We start from the raw sequence: 8,100 nt of genomic DNA, 5'->3' as shown, positions 1-8,100 counted from the left end.
GCAGTATTCCCCAGTACAGGACACAGTTTTGATGTAGAACATGGGTATATTACTCAGAACCTAAAAATGGATTTCCATCACAAAAATAAATCTGACTTTTTATTGTGAAATAAGTGGATTCATGTTATAATTATTTATCATTCAAAATGTTCACATATTATACTGCTGAGTTTATCAGAAATTGTATACCATTTCAAAACTTTTTTTTATTCTATTTCAAAGATGTAAAACTACAATTTAAATTACCACAGAACGTATATAGTAATTAAATGAACAGTGCAGAGTTTACAGACTTTTTTTTATTTCTAAATAAACTTCTATAACTTATTTGTTATAAGGACATCAAACCTCAAGGTAATGTGCAGCATTATAGTTTTAGCAGAATAAATGTATTAGTATTCTAATTTTGAACAGGTTAGCTTTAAGGCAGTAGGGGGCCCAGACAGTGGCTGTGCCCACCATCTTAAGCAGAAATGGGTGGTACCACCTCCCCTCCCCACCTTTGAATTAACTTTTATAATTTTTTAATGACTTAAATTTTTGTTTACAGCTTTCCAGTTTGGAGTTTCAGCAGCAATCTGGTTGCTAGGGTTAAAATGACCTTAGCAACCAGGTAGTGGTATGAATGAGAGACTGGTATATGAATAGAAGAGGACCTGAATAGAATGATAAGTAATAAGTTACTTAGAACTGGCCATTCTTCAAATCTGAACCATACCTTACCAGGGTAGGGCAGGCAGAGTATGGCACACACAGGCAGCATATGGCAGGCATAGTATGGCACACATAGGCAGGGTAGGGCAGGCAGAGTATGGCACACACAAGCAGCATAGGACAGGCGTAGTACTGCCTGTGTGTGCCATACTCTGCCTGCCCTATGCTCCCTGTGTGTGCCATACTCTGTGTGCCTTATACTGCCTGTGTGCCATACTCTGCCTGGCCTATGCTGCCTTTGTGCCATACTCTGCCTGCCCTATGCTGCCTGTGTGTGCCATACTCTGCCTGCCACACACAGGCAGCATAGGGCAGGCAGTACATACAGTGACACAATGCTGGCACTGCTGTAGGAGTAGTCTGAGGTGTTAACAGGTGAATAATGTGGCTACTTACAGTCTGAGGTGTGGGGGGGGGGGGCAGTTAATCTCAGTACTGTTTTCAGTACTACCATTTAAAGGAGAAGGAAAGACTAAGTCACTTGGGGGTGCCAAAATGTTAGGCTTCCCCAAGTGACTTTATTCACTTACCTTGTACCCTGGGCTGGTGCCCCTGTTAGGAGAAAACAGCACCAGTCTGGGGTACATGTAGTGAGCGCTAGCTCCTTCCTGCTTCATTTTGCCGGGACCCCACGACAGGTGCATGCGCATTAGAGTGAAAAGCCGACTTCTCTGTTAAAGTTCGGCTTTTTCACTTTACTGCGCATGCGCGAGCGAGCGAACAGGAAGGAGGAAGCGATCGCTGCTACCCCGGGCTGGTGCTGCTCTCTCAGAACAGGGGCACCAGCCCGGGGTAAAAGGTAGGCGATTTAAGTCACTTGGGGGTGCCTAACATTTTTGCACCCCCAAGTGATTTTGCCTTTCCTTCTCCTTTAAAGTATACGCAAAGGTAAGCAGTCAGAGCAGCAGTTAGAGTATCTAACTTGTTGATCGAAAACATTTCTTTCTTTTTGAAAACTTTCAGAAGGTCTCCATCACGTCTCAGTTTAGGGACCCCATGAAACCTTACCTGGCAGGGTGTTTGTCGGGCTGCATGGAAATGAACCATCACATCTAATGGTAGATTTGTGTTTTTAGATTCTGTCTTTTACCATTTGAGTTGTTTCACCCACATATGCTAGTCCAGAGGGGCACTCAATTAGATATACAACATATGTGGATTCGCATGTAAAAAATTTTTTAATGGTGAACCTTTTGCCAGTGTGAGGATGAGCAAAATTATTGCCCTTTATGACATTGTTGCATTGTGCACAGTTTAAACATGTGAAAGTCCCTGGTTTTATCTGTGCTAACAGCTGTTGGATACTTTTTTTCTTTGGGCCTATATTTGCTTTTACTAGGGAATCTTTTATATTTCTTCCCCTCCTGTATGCCGTTAAAGGGGGTGTTTCAAATTCCTTTATTTCAGGGGCACAGTGCTGTAGTATATGCCAGTGTTTACGTAAAATGTTTGAAATGTGTCCACTGGCAGATGTACAGTATATTGACTCACAAAGGCCAGTCTGTTAGACTTCCTATTTGTGTGCCTTTCTTGTAATAGGGATTCTCTTGGTGTATGTATGTACTGTATGACTATATTTATAAAGCGCCACAAGGGTACGCAGTGCTGTACAATCTTACAATATACAAAATTACACACAGGGAGGACAAGTGTTATAATAAATACAATAAATAAGTATAAATACACAGGGAGTAAGTGGTGTGTCCTGAATGTACCCATACCCTCTGAGAGGATATCAGGTGGATAGCCTCTGCTCTTGAAACGTGATACAATTTCAGTAGCTCTTGTAAGATATACCTGGGGATCTGATACAATACTTTTGATCCTTGCTAACTGAGTTTTGGGTAATGATTTCTTAAGGGCTGGTGGGTGAAAACTGTTGAAGTGTAAGAGTGATTGCGATCCGTGGGTTTCTTGTACCAATCAGTCTGTAATTGTTCATTTTCTATATAAATAGTGAGATCAAGGAAAGATACGCTTGTTTTGTCATGTACAAGAGTGAACTGAATGGTGGGTACTGCAGCATTTAGCTGTTCTTGGAATTGCAGTAATGTGTCACTACTGCCATTCCAAATTAGAAACATATTGCCGATGTAGCAACGATAAAAGATACAGTGGGAAGTGAAGAGGTGGTTTGTATAAACATACTGATCCTCAAAGCTTGCCATGTATAGTGCTGGCATATGTAGGCGCCACATTACGTCCCATTGCTGTCCCCCGGCATTGAATATAGTATTTATCATCAAACAGAAAATAACTGCCATGTCATACAATTTTCAATAAATCAAGTAAAAATATTTGTTCAGTATTACTGTACTTGGTGTTCCTAAGTGAGTTCATAACTGCTTGAATCCCCATGTAGTGGGATATAAAGGTATACAGGCTCGCCACAGGCTCGCTAGGTAAATCTCACCTTCTTTGGGTAAAGAGATATTACCTAGCAGATAGGCCCTGGTATTTGTCACAAGTGGTTGCAGGACCTTATCTAAATAAATTGCTAGTGAGGAAAAAACAGATTCAGTTCCCGCTACTATTGGCCTCGCTGGTGGATGAGATAGGTGTTTATGAATTTTAGGAAGAGTGTAGAACACTGGTGTGATTGAGTGTTCTTTTATCAAAAGTTTTGAAGTATCCAATAATTCCCTGGTCAGAGGCCCGTTTCACAATTTGCGCTATGCAGTTTTGCACTTCATACAAAGGGTTCCTGGTAGCCCTTGTATATACCTCTATATTGTTAAGTCGACTTAAGATTTCTTGGACATAATATTCTTTGTCCATTAATACTAGGGCACCTGCCTTGTCAGCTGTTTAGATATCACATCAAGGTTTTTAATCAATGTGGACAATAGATCTTTCTCATTTTTATTTAAATTAGACTTTAGTTATATGAGGGAGTTACAACACATTCCCTTGTATGTATATAAGTTTCTACAGCACTGCCACCTGGTGGAGGAAGAAAACGAGCGCTAGTCACGAGCGCCTGTCATGTCAATGACGTAACTGAAGCATGACAAAATATTGAAGAGAAAACCACATGGCAGTTTATCCTTTTATTTTGTAGAAACCATTGACAAATCCTTCTGTGGATAACAAAATGCAGTTCTGAAGTCCCACAAAAGTCTATACACAGTCCAAAGTTGTAGGTCAAATGTGCAGTTCTTCCCTCTTTCTGAAGACTGACTTCCAAGCTCTCTTTGGGGCTCATTTTATGTCCCTGTTGGCCCATCCTCCCAGCAAGCCCCGACTGTTATTATGCAGGGGTAGGGAGACGTATAGGTGCCAGGGTAACTGGATTATCTGCATATTGTTTCCAATCAGTCTGGGGCAGACATGTTGGAGCCTTTAGGTATCAGTCCCTAATCTCATCAGAAAGAAATTAAATCAATTCCGCCATTGTTTATCATAAACCTGTCACAGGGCCGTGTAATTTGACAAGAAAACAGTGTAAAAGCTGTGTAAAATAAATGGAGAAGTTTGGCGTCCGAACACCAGATTTGCTCCATTATTTTCCATAAATTCCGGCAGAAGAAAAAACGTGTAAAAAATTACGCAGTTTTTCCAATGTTTTTTTACACAGCGAAGCCTGACGATGTGTGGCTGTTTTTTTAAACAGCATAATAAATCTGCCCCTAAGAGAAAGGATGTTCAGAATTCTATGTCTTTTGAGTTACTTTCAAAAATAATTGCCTTGTTTTGTGCAAGAAATAACAAAAAACATACATATTTTCATACAAATAGGAAATATTCAAGGTTTTTGTCTAACTGGAAATATGTATAGATATCTGTAGGCAAGCCCTATTCATTCCCAGGCTTACACAACTATGCTGCAATTTGCCCACTTATGTTCTAGGCCTGACCAACCCACACAGATTGTAAGCTCTACGGGGCAGGGACCTCCTTCCTACTGTGTCTCATACCACATGGCACTTATATATATATACATATATGTATTTATTGTATTTATTTATTATATCACTTGTCCTCCCTGTGTGTAATTTTGTATTCTGTAAGACTGTACAGCGCTGCGTACCCTTGTGGCGCTTTATAAATAAAGTTATACATACATACATACATACCATCAAACTCAGCTCCCTCTTTTTCAACAAGTCATGATCAAATCCACCCCAAAACCCCAACCACAATACATTATTGTTCCATCCCTTAAGTCACTGCTGATAATTTTCTACTAAAAAGGTGACTCTTTTTAGATGCTAAATATGCAGTTGTCCTGCTGACTATATCTTCCATAACAGATGGGGGGTTGCTATTTACATGCTTTTACAGCTCATATTTGTATTTAATACACTTCTGGATCCAAACCACTGGCACTGTTCAATCAAAGTCACATGGCATTATTTTTAAGTGTTCACTCCTGAACTTTCTACATTTGCCATAGGGAGAAAGCTTCCCTTAAATTTGAATAAAACGCAATTTTAGGGGGTACACCTGTTACCTACACAGACTGCCAGTCAATAGATCAAAAGCAAACAACCTGTTATGTTCACCTTAGAATGGTCAAAGCTAATTACTGACTACTATAGGTTACAGCACTGGTCCAAAACTGAAACACAACTATGTAATAGGAAGGAAATAAAATTACCTGTGATAGATAATTTGGTTGCTCCCATGTGGACTGGCAGCCGACAGGAGGTTCTGTTTGGCAGTACAACTGGTTTTTATGCAACCAAAACTTGCCTCCAAGCCAGGAATTCAAAAATAAACACCTGCTTTGAGGGTACTGACAGCAACATCCAAGGGGTTAGTGAGCAACGGTACATTGGTTGGGGACCACAGTTCTAGATAGATCTTTTAGCAAGTTTCAGCTGGTCTTCATTATTTATTTTGTAATGGTTTTTAATTTATTACCCTTACTCCAGCTTCAGGCAGGGGTGTTTTTGGCCCCTTGGCTGCTCCATTGCCGCTACCCCAGACCCCCTGTGATTCCCTTTACAGCACCAGAGGAGGTCCCACATCGCTAGTGTGGAGAGCGCAATTGCGCTCTCAGCACTAGTAGAGCCGAATTTCCAATTTAAAAACCTCCAATAAACTCCAAAAACCTCCAATTCGGCTTTTCGACGCCCCTGGTTTAAGGACAAAGAATAGCAACATTTCAAGCTATACAATAATTCTTACTTCCTTTACGCCATCTAGTGGTCACAAAAAACAGTGTAATATTTTATATCATCCATCATAAACCTTCTAATTACAGTGGTGCTTCCCATCTACAATAAAAAAAAAAACATAGATAAGTTATCTATATTTTGGACCTCAGTCATAATCAAGGTTTAAACCTGCTGGCGTCATATTGTCTAATATTTGAAGCTATTGTGCCTCTCTCAATAGAAGCCTCTTAATTCTTTCACCCCCTGTCTCAATGTTGGCACAGAATCCACCACTTAAATTTAAGCTGGTGGACTCCATGTACCTGCAAAATGTTTTGACGCAGGCTAATTGATTTTTGTTGCCTTTATAATCTAATTCTTAATGTTTTAGAGGGTAGTTCCACCCTGTGAATGTTGTTAGAACTACATTTACAACACAGAAATGTACCATTTGGCCCTTTATTAGACTTTATAGGTGGTGTCCTACAGTCTCTTCAAACAAAAATACAATGTGCTTATCCCCACATTTTTCCTTTCTAGATAACAAAGTTTCCCTTTCCGTCAGCTGGACATCTAGTCCCTGTACTCATTAATTTTTGCTGGATATTGTCTAGCTACGAACATATGCATAGTCGTTTTGGTGCCGGAATCTTCTCCATGTATCTGTACCCAAGCTGGCAACTCTTTTTGACTTTCTTTTTATGCTCTCTACTATACATCTACATCTAGACGCCACATGTTTCTCCGGTGGTGGAATGCTGACGCATGATGTCATCATGTCATGCTTTGGCACAAAATTCAAAATAAAAGGACACTCAGTAGCCTGGTTCAATGTTCGATTTTAAAAGCTCCTGGGTGTGCCTAAATTGTTATTGCATGATCTACTGGTTTTAAATCAATGCTCTGCTCTAAACTACACTAATTGCCATCTGCCATGAACTTTTGCCTGAATTTGACGTAAGACTTGATTAGCCTGTTGGATACCGCGTATTGGACATTGTAAACCCAGCTTCCTCCTTGGCCCTGACCTCAACCCCAGTAAAGACCATCAGGCCTTGACAATTTGCCATTTAGATTTGAGAACTTCCCCCTTGTTGCGAGGTTAATTAATATATACCAAAAACTGTTTAAATTCCAAGCGATGAAATATATAAACAATAAAAAAATCAGATATTTAAACATTTAAATACACTTTAAGGGGTAGTTCATCTTTATGTAAAACTTTCAGTATGTTATAAAATAGCCAATACTTAGCAACTTTTCATTTGGCCTTCATTTTGTATTTTGTATAATTTTTGTATTATTTATCCTTTCTGTCTCTTTCCAGATTTCAAATAAAGTTCGCTGCTCCCAGCAGCCAAACTATTTCTGTAAGAAGCTACAAATTAGTATAACATTTGTATTAAAAATTAACTACCCCATTAAGATGGCAGAAGCATTACTCCCTAATGAAATGGAAAGTTTGCTTGCTGACTGTTTACTTTGTTGGTGCATCGGTAACAGACAAAACATTCCTAAAGAGTGAAATATTTTCTCTTTGTTTAAAATGCTGCATCTGTTTTCTAGAACAAGAAGCAAATTGCATGTGCACATCAGCTTACATTGCTTGCACACCACTTCCCCCAAGCACCTTTTGTTGGTTAAAGAAGCTTTTTTTTGTTATAAAACATTCTGTTATGTATTGTTTTCTATTTCAGAGACCAGAAACCTAATGACGAAAGCAATCCTCTGCTGTTTGCATCAGCAGTTTTAATCAAGTGACATCTTGTGGTTTAGCTTGTGACTTGTGTTATTAAAAATAGGAAGAAAAATGAAAGTAAAAGATCTTTAAATAAAAATTACATGTTTTCTATAAATGTTGCTGAAATTCTGGAGACAAAATCCTAAAAAAAAAGTCAGGGGTTGTGTAACTTTTAGTGAAGTTAATACTAATTGGCACTAATTTATGCAATTCGTTGAAAGTACTTGTGTCCAGAACCATATCTTGCATTTTTTTTGCTATAATCTTCACCCCCCCCCCCCCCCCGTACAAGTGCATCTTTTGGTTCATTGAAACAACCACTCTCAAATGTGGCATTACTGCTCCAGGCTTCCTAAGGCAGCTTTGGTCAACAGACAGTACCAAAAGAATTGTGTGCAGGCCTAATTTTGATCTTGTGCACCAGAAATGACAACATTCTGACAAAAAAAAAAAAATCTTTACATTTTCTTTACAATTGCATTCCATTCATGTCAAAGTGCAGTTGCAACATAAACTTTTTTCATGCTTGTGTGGCTCATCAAC

Source organism: Xenopus tropicalis, chromosome 7 (assembly GCF_000004195.4).
Source record: "Xenopus tropicalis strain Nigerian chromosome 7, UCB_Xtro_10.0, whole genome shotgun sequence".
Taxonomy (NCBI): domain Eukaryota; kingdom Metazoa; phylum Chordata; class Amphibia; order Anura; family Pipidae; genus Xenopus; species Xenopus tropicalis.
Note: the sequence above shows the minus strand (reverse complement) of the source record.